This window comes from Microcebus murinus, chromosome 19 (genome assembly GCF_040939455.1).
Source record: "Microcebus murinus isolate Inina chromosome 19, M.murinus_Inina_mat1.0, whole genome shotgun sequence".
NCBI classification, from domain to species: Eukaryota; Metazoa; Chordata; class Mammalia; order Primates; family Cheirogaleidae; genus Microcebus; species Microcebus murinus.
The window spans coordinates 43,329,525-43,349,159 of record NC_134122.1 but is presented as its reverse complement, the minus strand read 5'-3'; the positions used below and the strand labels follow the sequence as shown (position 1 = coordinate 43,349,159).

Genomic DNA, 19,635 nt, shown 5'->3' with positions numbered 1-19,635 from the left:
GATGGGCACAGCTCAGCTCCCACCCAGCCGGGCTCTCTCTTCTTCCTGGGGATCGTGATGCTTTGCAGAGTCCCAGGAATTTGCTGCAGGAACATTCTGTGATTTACCAAGATAATAAATTGGTCTTTGTTGCTGGGGCTCTTTCCTGGGTCAATGCAAAAGATTTATCACCTCCACGCCGGCCCAGGGAGAGCGAGGCTCAAAGTGTTCTCTGGCCACTGGCTTCTTTTGGAAGCAAGCAGGGTCCCTGCAGGAACTTTGCAGGGCAGGCAGGCCGGCAGCCTCGGTGCAAGGCAGAGGAAGTAGCAGTGGGCAGCGGTGATGGATGAATAATCTTCAAAACTCTTCGTTGTAGTTTACTGATAACGACAACCATATACATTTATTAAAGGAGTATAATAAGCAGAGTTTCTTTCGCTGTTGGTGCACTCTATAATTTACAAAGGACTTTCACACACATTATATCTCATTTGTTCTTTACCTGTCCAGAATGACCATCTTCGTTTTATTGAAGAGCAAACAGACTCAGAAGACTGAAGTGACTTGCTTGCTCAAGGTTGCACAGCTAGTAAATCGTGGCTGCAGCTCCGGATCCCGTGTCCTCCCATACCCTGTCCTTTTTTCCCTATTCTAATCTTATCTTCGTTATTATCAACATCTATTTGCTTTTGGCAGGGAAGGGTCCAGCATCTCCATTTTATAGAAGAACAAATTGACACAAAGATGTAATTAAACTTTTTGGCTCCGAAGTCCCTTTTTCTGATGACACTGTATGCCTTTCTTGGTGAAGGGCAAGGAGTCCTTCCGCAGGCACACTCACTTCTGCTCTCAGGATCCAGGCTCTCCGTTGTCATCCTCAGTGCCATGCTGGTCACTGGGTTCCACCCTGCCATCCGCATCTGGTGGGAGCTTGCACCTGCTACTTCTGGGTAGAGGGGGGTCCTACAGGAACAGTTACTTCACATCGGCTTACAATTTCTCTTCCAACCCCACACACTCAAACAGCCACGGCAAAAGACTCTCCTTCTTAGCCCTTCAAAGATGGGCGCTTCGTTCCAGATCTTTTTTACAATCACATTCTGTGAAACTCTTCTAATGTGCCCGGAGCACACTTTCTCCCCTTGCGTCCTTAGATACACGCTCCCCCAGCTATGAGTAACTTCCCTAAGCTCCATTCTAGACACATGCATACATGGTCACCCCATGCCACCAGGTGCCACCCTACCTGGAAGAGTGCTTAATCAGGTCCTCCTGATTGGAAAAGATCTTGGCCAGAGTTGGTTTCTAAGGCAGGCCACGAAGGAACCTGACTGACATCAGGGTTGATAAACCATGTATATATGTTTTATCTGCCCACCTTAGACTATAAATTTCCGAAGGCCATGGAAGGTATCTCATCTCTTGTGGCATTCCTCGTGACATGTAGAATGGTGCTTTGCATATACTGAGTGCTCAAGCATGTTTTCAGATGGCAATGAGGATGACCTAACATCATTTTAAAGGCCAGTCATGCAAGAGGTTGGGTGTATGCACACTTACACATACACAACATACACGTCTTGACTTATGAGATGCCATTTGTGAGAGTCCATTTGGGAAATGCAGTGGGCTCGCTGAAAACCAGAAGAAATTCAAGGCCATGGGCCCAGCTACACTGTGGAAACCCCACACCCAGCCAAACATGCTCACTGGCAAGACGAAACCGAAAGCTGTCACCAAATTCTGCTCCCTGGCAGGCCCAACCCAACAATGCGCTGAGAGACAAAAGAAGTAGAAACCAGAATGAAGATGGCCAAAGTGTCTTTTCAGGCAACTAGCAGCTTGAGCAGAGGGTCAGCACAGACACCAGGAGAGGAGAACATTCTCCTGGCAGGACTCTGCCTCCAAATTAGGCAACACTTCAGAGGAGCTCAGCCTCACACCTTATGGGATTTAATTTTTTAAAGCTCCAACATTTGCTCCTAATTATTCTTAGTAAAGCTGCCATTCTTAATGTAGGATCATTCCCTCATTCATTCACTTGCTCTTGCATTCATTCCTTGAAACTTTTGTCACCGGCACAGGCCCTTTCTACGGCCCCATTGGATGATTAAGAACTCTGGAACGGGCGAGCCACTGCCGCCCGTGTGTATTAAAGAGGAAGAAACCCAATCAGAGAGAGATCTCTCCCACAGCTCAGTAACATCAGAATTTTGACAAGACTCAGATGTTCTCACTCCCAAATGCTGAGCAGTCAGTAGCCCTTGCACAAATGATTATTGAGAAATATCGACCAGGAAAAAGTACTTTTAAACGGCTTATTATGTGCTTTAGGGCAAGATTAATGGTAGTGTTGGTAACTCTCAAAATACTGTTTTGGAAGTTTGTAGTGATTTGGGGAGGATGGATTTGAGTTACCTTGGAGTGTTACCAGTCATCCCAAAGTTCTCAAAAGAAGTCCATTTAATTTGACTTAAAATAATATGTCATTTAGACAGATTTCGCCCTGGTAGGCAGGGCATTATCTCATGGGAACGCAGATAGAGTGCTACAGCTTCAGAGTTTGTAGTGTTGAGCCTGGAAAAAAAAAGAAAAGGGTTAGAAACTTGGGGTGGACAGAACTTTGAACAATCATTAAGAGCTTATTGCACAGAAAAAGAGAAATTGCGGTTAAAACAAAAAGAAAGAGAGAAAGAGATGGAAGAATTGCCAGGGAGGTTCCTAGAGATTTGAAGGGACCAGATTTAAGGACAGTTTACCAATTCAAATAATTATAAGAATTGCCTCGGAGTCTTCTAAAACTGCAAGTTCCTAGGCCCCTGCCCTTAGAGATTCTATTCAGTGGGTCTGGGTGGAGGCCCAGAAATTTGCATTTTTAGCAGAAATTGAGGTGATTTTTATAATCTGGAAAGCTTTGGCCAAGCTCTGGGTCTGAAGATGCTACCTCTCAGAGTGAAGATGCTCATAATAACTCGATGAGGCCAGGCCAAGACGCCAGGAGCTCTGAGTTGAAGAGGTAAGAGCAAAAACAACATGAGCCTTTAAAAAAAATGCAAATTGGCAGAAAGCAGTTAGTAGCCCGTATTTCATAATTTCCCGTGGCTTCCGGAGCAGCGGCTGAGTCTGCAGAGTCCTGTTTGTGACCAGGGTGCAGGGAGCCCGTGTGCTACGCGGGAGGCCACACCACGGCGTGCACATCGCTACCCAGGTGCTCCAGCGGGCCATTTATTATGCACTCCCCTGTCACCCAAAGTCCCAGGTTGGATCTGCCTTAAACACTCTCCTTTTCCTTTCTCTGAGGCTGATGGGCTGCAAGGGCTGCTCTCTAAACTCCCTCCCTCTTTCATGGAAGTCTCAGCTCGATGGACTTCCACTGGGTCGAAGAATTGCGTTTCCCTGTCTTGGGACTCCGGGAAGGGGAGTCCAGAGGCCTGAGGTTGTCTGGATGACAGAAGCTTAATCTCCATCCCAAGCAGCCTGGCCACTAAACACACTCTGCGTTAGGAGGGGAGCCTTTCTGGGTGTGAGGACCAGGGGGCCTCTAAACACAGCTTGAGGCTGGTTTCCCAGGAGGCCACCTGAAAAATCCCAGGTTTGCTGCTGAGTGGGGTGTCCAGGAAGAGAACTGTGTTGCAAGTGGCCAAGCCCTGGTAATCCCTGAAGTAAACGTTAAAATGGCTGAAATCCTTAACAGTGATTACTAAGTACCCACTATTGGGTCCTGCACTAAACTTTTCACCTACGTTATTTCATTTATATCTCAGAGCAATCCTTTGAAGTGGTTGTTATTATACCCATTTTACAGATGAGGACAGACATTTAAGATAGTTAAGTAACTTGTCACTATCACACGGCTAGCTTGTAAAAAAACTTTTAAAAATTGAAGTATAATGTACATAAAGACAGCTATAGTGTACAGCTGAATGTATGACCACAAAAGTGAACACACTTGTGTAGTTTCATCCAAATCAAGAGTTAGGCTATTGCCAGCGTCAGAGAAATCCCATGTCTTCTACAATAGCCACCTGTTCCCCACTGGTGATTATATTCATCACTGAAGATTAGATTGCTAGCTTGTGAATTTTATAAAGATGGAATTATACATTATGTGCTTTTTCTATTTGGTTTTTTTCGCACTCAGTGGTATATCTGTAAGGCTGATCTAGTGTTGTTAAGGATACAAATAGTTTGCTCATTTTTAATGCTGTAAAAAATTCCGTAGTGTGATTGTACCATAATTTATTTATATATTTTCCTGCTGCTGGTTATATAGGTAGATTTTAATTTGGCTCTATTATAAATGGTGCTGCTTGGAATGTTCTTGTATGTGTCTGGTTGCATACATTTCTGTGCAGTCTATACCAGGAATGGAATGAATGGCTGGGTCATGGTGTATGTGTTCATTCAGCTTTAGTAGATATTGCTAAAATATTAATAGTTTTGCAAAGCGGCTATACCAGTTCACTCCCCTAACAGTTATAAAAATCCCAACTCTCACCAACACTGAATATTGTTTCTCTTTTTTATTTTTGCCATTCTGATGAATTTGTTTTAGTTTGTATTTCCCTGATGACTAATACAACTGAGCACGTTTTCAAATGTTATTTGTCATTTGGACAGCTATTGGCTTATTCATATCTCTTGCCCACTTTTCTATTGGATTGTCTGTCCTTCTTGGTGATTGGTAGGATTTTTTTTATATTTTCTGGATATGAGGAATTTTTCAGTTATATGGATTGCAAATATCTTCTCTGTGGCTTTCTTTTTACTCTTAATGGCATCTTTTGGTAAAGAGAAGTTCCAAATTGTAATGTAGTCCAATTTATCAATATTTTCTTTTTGGATTCTGATTTTTGTTTCTGTTATATAAAAATTTGATTGACTTTTATAGATTGGCATTTTTTACCCAGCAACTTTGTTTAATTTATTTACTAATTCTGAAAGTTTTTCTAGTCTGTAAATAATGGCAGTCTTATCTTTCTTTCAATTTCTTAAACTTTTATTTTTTTCTTAGTTTATTGCAAAGGCTAGGATCTCCAATACAATAATGAATAGAAGTGGAAATAGGCAGCATCTTTCTTTTATTCCCAATATTGAGAGAAAGGTATCACTATTTAAACATTTAATATGATATTTGCTAGAAGTTATTTTTGTAGATACTCCGTCATATTAAGGTATTTCCTTCTGTTCCTACTTTCCTAAATAGGTTTCTTTTTTCCTTTTATTATCACTGCTTTTTTTCTTTTTGTTATCAAATGCTTTTTCTGAATATATTGAATTGATCAATGATCTTCTTCTTTATTCTGTTACTATGGTAAATTACACTGACAGATTTTTGAACATTGAGATAATCTTGCATTCCTGGAATAAATCTCATCTTGGTTGTGATGAATTATCCTATTTATAGATTGCTATATTCAGTTTGATGATATTTTGTTTAGGATTAGCTTCTGTGTTCAAGAGAAAGAAATCATCATTTTTTCTTTGTCAGGCATTAAGGTTATACAGCTCTGAAAAATGAATTGAGAAGTCATTTCTGTTCTCTGGAAGACTATGTAGGATTGATGTTATTTTGTCCTTAAAAGTTTGGAAGAATTCACTGGTGAAGCCATTTGGGCCTAGTGTTTTTTGTGGAAAGGTTTTTCATTATGGATTTTGTATCTTTAATAGATACAAGGTTATTATATTAGATATTCCTTTTTTGTTTGGGTCAAGTCTAATAAGTTATGTTTTCCAAGGAGTTTGTCTATTTTATCTAGATTTAGAAATTTATTGTCATAAACTGGTTCAGAACAGCTGCTTATTTAATAGCCATAGGCTATATTGTTATGTCTTCTTTTTCATTCCTGATATTATTTGTGACTTATTTTTTTTTAAGAAAAAAAAATCAGTCTTGCTAGGAGCTTATCAATTTATTAGTCTTTTTTAAAGATAAATTTTGGCTTTGTTGGCTTTCTTTGTTGTATCATTGTTTTCTACTTCATTAATTCCTGCTGCTTGTTATTCCATTCTCATACTATCTTACGGCTTAATTGGGTATTCTTTTATTAAAATCTTAAGATGGAAACTCATTTCTTTATTTCATCATCCTTTCTTTATTTCTAATAACACATCCAAGGCAGTAAAGTTCTCTTAAACATGCTTTGGCTGCATTCCTTAAGTTTTGGTGCTTTAGTTTTATTACCTTTGTAGTAAAAATTTCCTAATTCCCATTGTGATTCCTACTTTGACTCATGGGTTGTTTAGAAATGTGTTGGTTCATTTTATATCACCTTAATCCAATCAAGCACTGAGCTCTTTAAAGATGGTTCAGGCTTTCTGCAGGTGACCTCTTTCTGGATCACCCCTTTGGGGGAGTCTCAGCAGAAAGCCCGAGACATTTAGCCCCGCCCTTCCTCCTTGCTGGATCTGGAATTCCTTTTTTTCTATGTGTGTGTCATCCCAACCTCCTTAGACTCCTAGAAACTCCACTCACCTTCTCAGTTTCTCAGCCTGTTGTGGCAGAATCCACACATGCCAAAGAGAAAAGTGGCCAAAACTTATCTCTCTGCTTATGCCTTTTTTTGTGGGATCTTAGCTTCTTAGTTTCTCATGTATCGATAGTTTGTTTTCATTAAAAAAAAATTTTTTTTTTTTACTTCTTTTTTTAGAGATAGGGTCTCGCTATGTTGCCCAGGCTGGTCTTGAACTCTTGGGCTCAAGAAATCCTCCCGCTTCAGCCTTCCAAGGAGCTGGGACTACAAGCTACTACTAGCTCATAGTTTTTCGATGCCTTCAAATAGATTTTTAAGAAATGTCTTGTCCACATTGTCCGGTGTTCTGCAGGAGGGCAGTGTGAGACAAGCCAGTCTGGTGTGACCACCAGGGAGATCCCTGGAGCCAGGATTTGGGCACAGTCTGTGCACACCCAGACCCCAGAGCTCACATTACCACGTGACAGGTGGAGCTGCCATGTTAGAGGAGGAGCCACCAAATGTGGAGCTCAAAAGTAACATTAAGTCACCTTGCTGCCCGGCTCTCTTCTTCATCATCCTCACTATTCTCGATCTAGTCCAGCATTGTGGTTTATGTAACCTTAGTTTTAAAATGTGCTGAACACAAATTTCCTAAATTTCTTAGCACAATTCATCTTTTGGGTCACTTACTGTCTTAGGTGCTCACAGGGCATCTGGGATCTCTTTTCCAAGTTCATCTTTCCCTGGTCTGAAACCAACAAGTGTAAAACAAACCAACAAGCAGAATCAAAGTGTGCTTTTGTTCTTTACTTCCTTCTGCGGACTTGGCTGGCCCCTGAGTGGAAGTCTCTGCGTGGCTTCCCCAGGGCTGTGCTTTAGGCTGTCTCAAAGTGTGGCTTTTTTTCTGTTAATATGAATGCCATGACTGGCCACATTTCCCTTTTTTCTTTGGCTGCCAGGAAGCCTAGACTGCGGAGCTAAATTTACAGTTCAACTATAGCACCTACGTCAGTGTGCAGAGACTGAAAGTGCCTTGCTCTCCCCAGCTTGGTTTCTCCCTCTTATTTCGCTTTTCCCAAGCTCTGAGTTTGCTTTATTTTTATATATTTTACTATGTTATTTGTCTTTCAATGTGTATCTTTATATGAAACTTGAGTTACTTCAGTTCTGCCAATCTATGTGACCACTTAGAGTTTTTATTTATGTTTATAATTTTTCAGCTATGGAGACATTTGAAAGACAACAGAATCCACCCCAGAGAAACAAAGATATGAGCAGTGTTGCAATTTCTAGAATTTATTGTGCAATTGGACTTTTATGAATTTTTGCCATATGTATTCCGCTTATAAAATTTTCCACAACTCCTTATATATGTATTGCTTTAGGCAAAAGACACTTTTCAAAATTTATTTATTTAGAGGAGGAGTTCTCACTTTGTCACCAAGGTTGGAGTGCAGGAGCATGATCACAGCTCACAGCAACCTCAAACTTCTGGGCTCTGCGATCCTCTTCCCTCAGCCTCCCAAATAGCTGGGACTACAGGCACATGCCACCATGCCCTGCTAATTAATAAAAACTTTTTGTAGAGATGGGGGTCTCACTATGTTGCCCACACTGGTCTTGAACTCCTGGCCTCAAGAGATCCTCCCACCTCAGCCCTGCCAAGTGCTGAGATTACAGGTATGAGCCACTGTACCTGGCTCAAAATTTAAATGATTAAACAACATTTTTTTTTTTTACTAACCCAGAACAAAAGCAAATGGACAATAGCCATACCAGTCATGGAACATGAAGATCAGTTTTGCAAGGTCATGGACAAATTAAAGAAGTTGTCTTAAAAACAGAAAGCATAATGTCATTACTCATGACTACGAGAGACCAGTATGTAATTATAAGCATTTTTTTCTTTAAAAAAATAATACATTAACTAAAATGTGAAAGTACTAATCGGTTACTTTTTTTTTAAAATGCTGTGATATTTAGGGTATTATTTATTTATTTATTTATTTTATGGGCGTGACCTTTAGAAAGGTCAGTAGGAGAGAAACGTCACTGTCTGCTTTTCTTTTCTATCCATTGTTATTGTTGCTTCATTTCACGACTATTACTTAAAATAACATTGTCATAGAGGAGCAAGGTGATAAAAGGATCCTCTCTGGGGTCAAGCCACGAGGCATGCTTCTGGGCACACAGTAGGTGCTGAAATATCTGCCCAGCAGAGATCTGGCAGCTTCATGTTCTCTCCCTGCGACTCTCGTCCTGCTTTCTGCTCTCCCAAGGATAAGCCATGTCTTCGCACGCCTTTCCTCGGACCGATGCTTTTCAATTTTCTCTGCCTTTGTCTTTCCTGTTGAGCCCGGTCTCCTCTGTGAGTCCCCTACGGGGCCTGGTGAGGACAGGCTCTGCGAGGGCAGCTTTCTGCTTTGTGCTGTCTGTGATGTTTGGCCAAGGAGCCCCTGTCACCTGCCTGGGCCCCACCTCAGCCCCCTCCCCCGCCTTCTTGCTGTGTGGTCTTAAAGCAGGTCACTTCACCTCTCGGTATCTCTCTCTGTAAAACCCAGATAATAATACTTCCCAAATAAAGAAAGGGTTTTCTTTAAGCCCTTTGAGCTCCTCCGACGGAGAGCACCGCAGAAATGCCCAGTGTGGCATTGTGACTGGGCTGCCTCCGCGTGATTAGGTAACGTGAGCCCGCGGCTCGGGATGCTTTGTCTGGAATGAATGCGAGCCCTGCCACAAAGCGCCCGCAACTCTCAGTTACACCGAAACCCGCGGTACGCTTGGATTGGCTTACACTCTAATAAAGCACACCAGAAAAGAGCAGTAGTCGTGACGAACCCAGCCCTCAATTAGCACTCATTTGATTTCTGCTGTGGAGTGTAAGCGATAAGTAAGAGATGACCCAGTTACAGGTGCAGGAGCACCACCGGCACTCCAAGGAGGCCGAGCTGGGGGAAGGGCGGCTTTCTCTGCAAAATGCACCAGGCTCCCGAGGAGCCAGGCCCAGCATGGGCAGGTCTGGATCTATTGCTGTACAGAGAGAAAAAGAGAGAGAGAGAAAAAAAACCAGCAGTTGCCATTTATTGAATTCCTCCTGGGTGCCAAGATCTGTGCTGGGTATGTTATTCTTCCCAGCCCTCAAGACAACTGTATTAAACCATATTAATATTCTCCAAACCAAAACAAACACCCTCTGTACTTTATACACATTTCCCCCACCATAATGAAAGCCTATCCCTTTGGGCCCACAGCTTCTCAGCCAGAATTTTGGCCTGGGGCCTCCTCGCTGATCCTGAGGCTTTGAGACCACACAGCTTGGTCTGCAGACTGCGAGTGGAAAGCAATTCTTACGCAGACCTCCGGCAGCAGCCCTGGAGCGAGATGCAGCCGCCTTCCTTATGAGGCCTTGGCCAGGTCCCATTTAGCCTGACAAAGTTTTACGAAGAGTCCTCTGATGGCATTTTGACTAAAGAAATCAAAATTCTAGTGGGTTCGCTCATTCGGCTGCAGTATCACAGCCAGTACCAAGCTAGGGTCTCGGTTGTGTCCTCCTTCAAGCCGGTTATGAACTAGCGGTGGGCAGTAGAGGGTAGGGAGCCCTAGAATCAGAGAAGATGAGGGCAAGTGTATTTTTGGTTCGGGGTTCTCCGGGCACCGTAAGCCAAGTAGCATGTGCATGGAGAGAACGGGCTGGAGATGGAATTGCAGAGAAATCTCCTTTGGTGAGAGGAGGAGGAGGGTGCTTAGGACTGGCTGCTTGTGCCACAGTGCCCAGTGGGCCCCTGGAGGCAGGGGCTTCTGGAAATCCCAGGTAAGAAGACTCTTCCGCTCCCTGGGGAGGAATCTACTGCATCATCTGCTGGGGAAACATGCCCCGTTGAGCTGCCGCTCTATTGCTGCATGAGCCCGTGGGATCTGTTGTTAGGGAAACCATGGCGAGGAGGGAGGAAGAGCGCTCTGGATGGGTGATGGGGTGGGCCCTCCAAAAGAGGCTGCGTGTTATTCGGGGAATCGTCGTTGCCTGAAGAGCCCCGGGCTGGCTGGCTCCCTTGGGAGCTGGTGTTTAGGGGAGGGCGGAAGCAGCTGGTTTATGGAAGCATCAAACAACGTGAGCTTCAGAATCTGCCAAATCCCAAACACTTCTTGCCAAGCGCCCTTTTTTCCCTAGATCTTGAACTCATCTGTGTTCACGGGCAATTTTGTTTGAATGGCTCATTCCCCTTACTAATCCGTGGGAAGCTGCGACACGCAGGCGGTGGAACGGACTCCCCAGGAAGTCATTCGCTAGGGCTGCTGCGCACCGTACCCCAAAGGGCGTTGGGGACCAGGAGTCAGGCTCCTATGTTCTCGGGGGGCGGGAGGCTGGTTCCCCGCAAGGAAACACAGCATGCAGTGGGTGTGGCTCTGCAATCCACTGGCCCAGGTCTCCCGGAGGATAACATTACAGATTTCTATTTCAGACTGAGCCAGAAAGGCTTGTTATTTGGGACAAGTCATTGGGGACCCGTATTGTGTCATGTGTTATCTCTACATCTCCCAGAGAGCTTTCAGCCTCCCTCAGCAAACGCTTCTTGAATGAATGCTTGAACGAATGAATGAGCTCATTGTTTTAGCCATTAGCAAATTCAGTAGCTTTCTGCCAACTCCGTAAGTTCCACAGGGCGTCTCTGGAGGGTCCTTGCAAAGAACTCAGCACTGGGGCACATGCTCTCACAACATTTCCTTACATCATCCTATGTCTTGTCCGGACTCCAGGAGTTCAGGGAGAGAGGAAAAGAAAAACCAAAAAAAAGCTGGGGGCGGGGGCGGAATCTCAGGGCGGGAAGATTCTGCTACTTCTAGACATTAGGAGAACTACTGGCCTAATTCATTTGCCATGGAGAGTTTTGCATCCTCGGGACTGGCGCTGCCTGCGTAGTTCGGTCTACACAGTTCCCTTGTAAGCAGGGCAGCTGCGTGGTTTTCCGGGCTTCATCATGTGCAGGGCAGATGTGGTGCCATCTTGGAACGCACTTGCTGGTGGGCAACAAAATCCAAAGGCAAGCCCCCACAAAACCCAACTTCTTTTTTTTTTTTTCTTTAACTTTCCAGATCTGAGTGCTCATCTGGATGCTTCATTAGGATCCCAAGACATCTGGGGAGCAGCAATGGAAGGAAGGAAAGAAACCTCCCTGTGTTGAGTGCCTATTACGTGCTCACGTTGTGCTAAGCCCTTACCCACATGTTAACCCATGTAATCCCCCACAAAAACCCTGACACAGTGGAATTATTCTTCCCATTTTACAAATGAGAAAACAGTAGCCCAGAGACGCTAAGTTACCTGCCCAAGGTCACATAGACAGTAAAGCCAGTAGTTGCGGAATTTGACTCAAGAGAGTGACAAAATTGGGGGGGTTGTTTGGGGGGTGGTTTTAGCTGCAGCCATCATCTCTAGCAGCCCTCTTCCCTGTAATTACTGTAAAACAAACACGCAAAAATCTAAACAGGAAGAGCCTGCAGGAGATAAAATGAATATGCAATCCCCTGCTACTGCCTTTTCAATGAGATTGCTGCCCCAAACCCTGTGTACACGGGTCTCCTAGAGTCCACACTAAATCAATATTTACTTGGCTCCAAAGACCATGTTCTTCCCAACACCACCAGGATGGCTCCTCTCTCAGACCCCTACCAGGAAGACGGTCATTGGTTTGAGTCTCCTACTCGGAAGAGCCAATCAATCAGTGTAGAAGTCCCCTGATGGCGCCTGGCACCGTAGATCTCAAAATGTCACCAGCCTGCTCAAAGTCACCAGCCCTTTAAAAGCCCCCGCACATCCCGGGGTACAGTGATGCGTCCTATCTCGGCAGGTAAGCAGCGCTAGGTTGAAGGAACACAGGCCTAATGGTGTGGATTAGAGTTTCCATTTACTTTGAAACCTCCGTGGGCTGACGTTCAGGTCATTTTAGGTTCCAGCTAATTTTTTTCAAGCTCTAAATGTTGAGTCTACCAGAGGTGTTTGATGTGGCTGTCCTGACACAGGCTGCTCTCCCTGGGCCACTCTAGCCTCCTCCCTGGAAACGTGATGTGGATGAGGGGTTCTAGTCGCCAGGGACTTGTGGTCTAGGTGGAAATTCGTTTTCTGAGACTAAATGGCCACAAGGGAACACCTTGTCGTGGGAGAGGCAGAAAATACAAAAACCAGCTAAGAGTCCAAGAATTCGGGATCGTAAATAGGCATAAGCCCCTTTTACCTTCTCCCTGCCTTCCCTGGGGCGGTTTACGTACCACCAATGATTTATGTTGCTAGGTCTCCTTATGACGTCAAAGCTCGTGCATGCACATAGAGGGTCACATTTTGATCCTCACAGGCACGGTATTGCTATGCCCATTTTATAGGTGAGGAATTGGAGACACAAAAATGTTCAGGGCTTCACCCAAAGTCACAGAGCCAATGAGTCGTGAACATGAGGGTCTCCGCCTTCAGTTTAAGGCCAAGAAAAGGGCTCATGGGCCTTTGGAGGGGCTGAGTCAGTGTCACTGTCCTGGAAGGCCGTCCTGGCCTGACAAGGGTACAGTGCCCCGGAGTTCAGCCTCACGCCCCTGGGCAGCCACACACCATCCCATGAAGCACCACTAGCTCCTGGGGAGGGAGGTGTGTTCCAGGCATGGTGTCACCTCCAGACACCAGGGTTTGGGGCTTCTTCTGGTGACGCATGCGAGGTCATCTGAAGGTGCCTGATCAGTCACCGTGAAGTGGGGCCGGCCAAAGCAGGGAAAGAGAGATGCTGCCTTGGCCGAGGAGTGGCCTCTGTCAGCCTCTGAGTCACCAACATCCTCAAGCTACCATCGTACAACTCAGAGCCGGAGAAGACGGCCATCGCTGGTGGCGTTCCGGGAAGGCACGAGGTCTACCAGACCAGATTGCCTTCAGACTGCAGCCGGGACCACCCGGTGAGCAGTATTGGGATGTGAGGACGCCGAATGCCGCCAGGGGGTCTTCCTGTGCCAGCCCTGGGGCTGCTCCCAGGCATGCAGAGTGGTAGCTGGGACCTCTCTGGGCCTGGTGGCTGAGGCTCAAGGGACAGGTGATCACCACAACCCTCGACGGGGCCCAGAAGCTGACAGCTCATCTTGAGGTTACAGGAAGATTAGGGGCTCAGCGGGGTCACAAACAGGTTACGGTGGCAGAGCGGGTTAGAGGGGCAAGGCAAGTTATGGGAGGGAGGCCTGGCTAGCATAGGTGGTCTTGTTATGTCCACAAAACCTCACAGGTAGCAGCCCTCAGAGAAAACAGATGGTAAATGTTTCTTTCAGACCTTTACACGTGTCAGACTCTCAATTCATCTTTTCTAGATTTGGACGAGTGAGGGCCTGGTGGCATTCACGCAGAATCTCCACAGAGGCAAATCTCGGCCATGAAAGACAGCTTTGCAGTCTCAAAATAGGTCGGAGAAGTATATTTTGGGGTGAAATATTTTGATTTCCTTCAGTGCAATCTGTGATCTCAGGGGCTGATGGCAGAGGCGCTACCTGACGGCAAGGTATGCAGTTGTCTCCCACAAGGTACACAGTTGTCTCCCTGGCACTCCAAGGACCTAGAAGGCCCCCAGGTCTTGCTCTTCTTGCTGCTCGGGCAGGTGGCCCTGGGGGAGTGCAGCCTGTCCCGTGTCTACCCTTCACCCCCAGGAGTTCTGCTCCTGGAGATGAGACCCCCTCTCCCCTGTACCCCATGGGGTGTTCTTCTGATCTCAAAATTGTCTCACTTTTAGGGCTCCACATACAGTGGGTTCTCAAATATTCATGAGTAAACGAACCAATATCTCACGTCGCACCCATGAGACTCTGGGGGGCGGGTGTTGTTGGCATTTCTCTGAGCAAGGGTGATGCGCTCATGGCCTTGGTCTGCATGGTCTTAGAGGTGGGGATCAAGCTGAGAGGCGGGAATTCCAGGAAGAGCTCCCGCGTGTTCTGTGTGAGTAGCCGCGGGCTCACCTAGTCACCAAGTGGAACTAACATCTTGCTGAAGGGGTGGCGGGTTGTGGGCCCTCTGGGGGCACAGGGAACTACCCCCGGGCATTTTCTCAGAATCGTTCCCGAGGTTCCAGGTGGGCTCCCAGGAACCGCGCATGTGGCCGCCCTGCCCTTCGGAGTGAAGTTCAACTTCCGGAGCCAGCGTCACCCCTCAGCGCTCTCACTTCCCTTCCTTGCTCCCTGCCAGGCCCGGCCCCCAGCTTGTCTTAGCCCTCACCACACCTCAGCCTCCAGGGAGGCAGCTCCCGCCCACACCCGGAGCCGTCCGCTCTTTCCAAACACTCGGCCCACATTTCGGGGTCTCCTACCCACTTGGACGTGGGATTGGTAAGACGCGTTCTTCCTGACGTGGGTTTCCTCTTTCGTTTGCAGTTGGAAACCACGACCACAAAGCGACATCCACAGCTCGCTGTAATAGGCACTTGCATAATAGGGTTGGGGACAGTGTTTGGGGGAACAGGATGGGGAGGCTCTGTCTTTCCAACACTTGTGGGATTCATTTTGGTGTGGCAAGGAAGTCTTACTGGGCCATTTAAGAGAGAAGAAGGTATTTCCTGGGAGGGAAGGCAACATAAAAACTTGCCTTTTCTCGTTCCCTGTGCAGGTTACTATGCACTCCTTTCCCCTCTGCCGGATCTTTAGATGCCTTTTCTTTGCTTTGCGAGATGTGGCGCATTGATTCAACTTAGTGTCAAGGTGAAGCACTCAGACCCCGGTCAGGGGTCAGACTGCAAGTGTTCAAATCCCAGCTGCATCATTTACCAGCTTTGTAGCCTGCCTCAGTTTCCTCATCTATAAAATGGGGATAATAACAGGCCTTAACTCATAAATGGGGATAGTAGTACTTAGCTCATATTATAAGCTGAGTTACTACACATAAACTCTTAAAATCCTGCCTAGCATTGTGTTTGCCATTGTCACTATCTACACGGACTTTCTGTTACTCTCCACTTTGCACAACTGTGCGTGGCCATTTGAGATTGCCAAGTGCTCAGTAGCCAGTTAGGCTGATTTACCTGCAGTGTGTATGTACACTGTGCCTTTTTCCTTTTCTGGAACTGAGCAACATCTTCCAAGCTTCTCCACTCCAGGGGTGGGTGTAGTGTCTTCACTGCTCCTGGTGGAGAGGCGTTTAGCAAACAGAAACAGATTCCTGAGACCCTCGTGGCCCCCTGTGATTTGTAGTTGCTCTCTGGAGTGCGTGTTGTCCCTTGTCTATTGCAGGCCCAAATCATGGTTGCCGGCAGCCGTCATGTCGGCCACCTAGGTGAGAGGTCAGTATGCCAATCATGCCCATCCGGAAATGACTTGGTTTCCCTATACAAGCTCCCAGATTGCCCTGGCCCCCCCTGCCCACTCCCATCAGCTGCCGAATCCCCGCAAACAGCGATGACTTCTGCAGGCTGGGAGGATGTCCCTGTGAAAACACCCCAGTCTGCCCGTGCGTCCGGGCTGTGCCGGGGAAACACAGGAGATTTGAATGATATCAAGGAAACCATGCAATCGCAATATGTGAAAAAATGACTCTGCCAACACAGCCGGCTAGTATTCGGCTATTAAACCCGAGGCCGGGTTATATGCCCTAAGCCTTTCATTCGAGCGAAGTAGCTTGGAAAGGAATACCTTTGGCACATTGGCAATGCCTTCCCCAACCCCCACTGGGTGTCACTGGCTGCGTGACCGGCGGCCGGCTCTCAGTCAGTGGTGACAGTTGTACATGGCCCACCTTCTTGCCAGGGGGTTCTGTGTCTCTCCCCTGGACACCTTCTCGCCCTCCACGTGAAATACGGTGTGGACCTGCACACTGCCTCTCCCACGACGTGAAAGGCATAAGAGAGAATCTCTGAGGAGGTACGGTGCTACAGCTACAGCTCTGTCGCCTGCTGAGGCTGGTACCCCGTGCCTAGGGACGTACAAGCTCTAACAGGAGCTCCGCGTTTGTGCCCCACTGCCAGAGCCGAGCAGAGCTCCCTTCGGAGAGCTCTGACGTGTGTATAGCTCCGTGGACTCGATCCTTTACCATCTGGACTTGCCAGAATTGCGTGAGGACTGTTTGTGGTCACAGGGGCCTGGCCTGCAGGCCGGGAGAAAGGCCATGATGTTGATATTCATGCTACCAGTAACGACAGGAAAGGCAACAGTGACAGCATCAGTCATTAGCAAGGTCCCACGGGTACCAGCTGCCACAGTAGATAATCCGTGCTGTCACAGTAGCACATCTGTCTCATCTCAGCATGCCAACAACCAAGCCAGGTCAGTGCCCTGCGGCTCCAGTTTGCACCTGCGGTGACTGAGGCTCAGCTAACGTTAGGTAACAAAGGTACGAGGCACGTGTAAGTGCCTGAGCTGTGATTCAAACACACACCTGTCGGGTGCCCAAGCTCATCCTTGCTCCACTCTACCAAGAGGCCTCCCATTCCTTGGTCCTGCCCAGGGACAAGAATCAGACAGATCTCTAGGCAAAGCTCCAGAAGGTGACCATTCTGGTTACATAACCGGACAATCGACTCCATCGTGGGAACTGGCTCCGATGACTCACACGTCACTGCAAAGGGTCTCCTGCAGCTCTGACACTAGGGTGCTTCTCCGCACCTGCTCACCCCCCTCCCGTGAGAAGAACCATCTTTCATCCTCATAGCTATGATTTTTTCAAGCATCGGTTTTAATTCGGGGCACCCTCTCTCTTTGGGAGATTGCAAAAATTAAATCGTTTTTAAGCAACCCAACAACACTTCTGGGGTTTGTAATAACCTTGTGAAATTTGCGGAACTTGGCGGTTGAGGTTCTCTCCGTCCTACTTCCCCGGGGCCCTGAGGAGCTGTGAGTTGGCCCTTCATGCTCTCTTGTTTAGAGCTCATCTTGCCAAGTGTGGCTTGGCCATTGCGTCTTGGACCAAAGAGCAATGGATCCTAAAACAATCAAGGGGTTCTGGAACAGCAACCCCCAAAACAGGTGTCTGGCCCTGCCGTCCCTCCATTATTTGGGAAAAGTCAGACGGGCCATAGGTGGGTGGGTGGTCCCACCTGCAGAGGCCAACCTTGTCGCTTTCCACAGGGTTAGACTATTGAGCGGGGGCACAAATGAGTAGCCAACTTCCTCCTGCAAGGGTTCTTCCTCTCCCCTTCAATCCAATGACTGCAGGGTCCCTTGAAGAGTGGGCCCACGCTCCAGTTGGTGACCTCTGCTTCCTCTGCTCTGCAGAACATCCTTTCCACTTGCAGAAAACAGCAGCAAGATGCTTTCCACGCTCCTACTGCCACTGGCCTTGCAATGTCACGGCCTCAGCTGAGCATGCAAGGCTGGCGTGGTTCTGGCTCCTCCAAACTCTTAGCTGGAAGCTCAGCTTCGTGTGGTCAAGACTTGGATGGTGTCACCGCCAGCAGGGTGAACGGAACGTCATGACTCATCCTTCCTGTGCAGGGCCTTTGACACGACAGAGGGGGCCATTGTCTCTGTAGCAGGATGATGGGAAACAAGGGGCCAGAAGGCACTTTGCCTTTACTTTTTGTCCTTGGTACTTGGAAGGCAATACCCCTGCATTTTTCTAATCGTATCAGTTGAGAATCTGGAGCCTGGGCCACAAGGCTGGATTCTAACCCTGTCTCGGCACATCGCCAGCCACACTCTGCACATTTTCCTCATCTGCACAGTGGAGTTAGTGACAGTGCCTACCTCATGGAACTGTCACAAGGATTAAACGAGCTAATGCACAGGAGGAGTTTAGAACAATGCCTGAAAGATAGTAAATGTGTACCATTAATTGCATTTGACTATATTTCTGCTGTGTAGTTACTGCTGCCCAGTCATATATTCTAACAGATAAACAGTGGAGACAGCCAGGGAGCTGTCTCGGTGTTTGGTGAGCCTCAGGGACAAAGGACATCACAGACCCTCAACAGAATGATGGCTTCCAAAGACGCCCGGATCCCAACTACCAGAACCTGGGACACGGCTGGTTACCTGGCAAAGGGGAGTGAAGGCTGCAGAAGGAATTAAAGACGCTCACTGGGAAGCCTTAAGACAGAGAAGTTAGCCTGGATTCTCAGGGTGGACCCAATGCAGTCACAGCGTGCTGAAAGGTGGAAGAGGGAGACAGAGGAGGAGAGTCGGGGGGGGGGGGGTGACTGCAGAAGACAGGTCCAGACAGATGCCACCTTGCTGGATTTCAAGGTGGAATCAGAGGCCACATGCCAAGGAGTGCAGGCAGCCTGATCTTTGCTGGAGCTGCTTATTAACACCCCATGATTTTCTTCTGCCAACGAAATCTTTCGGTTCTGTCGAGGGTTGGAAGGTGGATGGCATGGATAACAATAGAAGTACTCTATAATATTTGGGATGCTTTTGTGGCTTATACAGCTCCCAACCAACCAGTTCACGGGTCTGAACACATTACTGGGCTGAAAAATGTTCATGGCCGGGCTTCCATTTCCCAAGTGACTCCATCTCTTTAAGAAAACTGCCAATAACATTGAAAACATTAGGGCAGAACGGAGCCTTGGGTGAATCCACGGCCCTCCCAATTACCCTCTGGTTATGTCAGCGGTCAGTGTTCTGGAAAGACTTCCCTCCACGTGGAGGAAGCCGCAGTCTTCCCTCCCAGCGACTTCCACTGCCTCCCTCCGGAGGCTCCCTGCCCTCCGGAGCTCAGCGCACCCTCGCTGGGCCTCCTGCCTCGACAAAACAAGGTCAGGATTTATAGCTTCTCCTGGCAACATCTGGCTCACTGCCCTCAAGTCTCTTTTTTTTTTTTTTTTTTTAAATCTTTCATCTAAAGTCATTTCATTTCAGTTCAATTCCTTATCTCTCTCTCTCTCTCCCCTCTTTTTTCCCTACTTGTTCTTTTGGCCTTCAGAGATAGGGAAAGAGAGGAGTAAGGGACCCATCGCCCACAGCTGACAACACGGGTCAGAAGTGAAAGCTCTGCTGGGCCTTGACTTATTTATTGCTTTTTGGCCACAGAGCCACCAGGCAGGACATCTTGTGGCACCATCTGCCTGCCCCTGCCCACCCCCATCAACTGCCCCCCTCCGATCGTGGTTGTTGGTGTTTCTTGTTTTTTTTTTTTTTTTTTAAGTTTCTGCTGATTTTATAAATTCTATGGCTCTGTGTTTTTTTAGACCCGGCTTGCTGGAGCAAAAGCAAAGCCAGGGCAAGAAGAATGATCAAAGAGAGGCTGGCAGAAGGCTGGGCA

At 47.2% G+C, this 19,635-nt stretch overlaps 1 long non-coding RNA gene across 1 annotated transcript; it reads left to right on the top strand.

Moving 5' to 3' along the window:
- Positions 1-3,103: 3,103 nt before the first annotated feature.
- Positions 3,104-12,044, top strand: LOC105856477 (uncharacterized). Its single transcript, XR_001147158.3, has 2 exons — positions 3,104-3,187; positions 11,526-12,044. It is a non-coding gene; the product is annotated as an uncharacterized LOC105856477 (long non-coding RNA).
- The last annotated feature ends 7,591 nt before the right edge of the window (positions 12,045-19,635 follow it).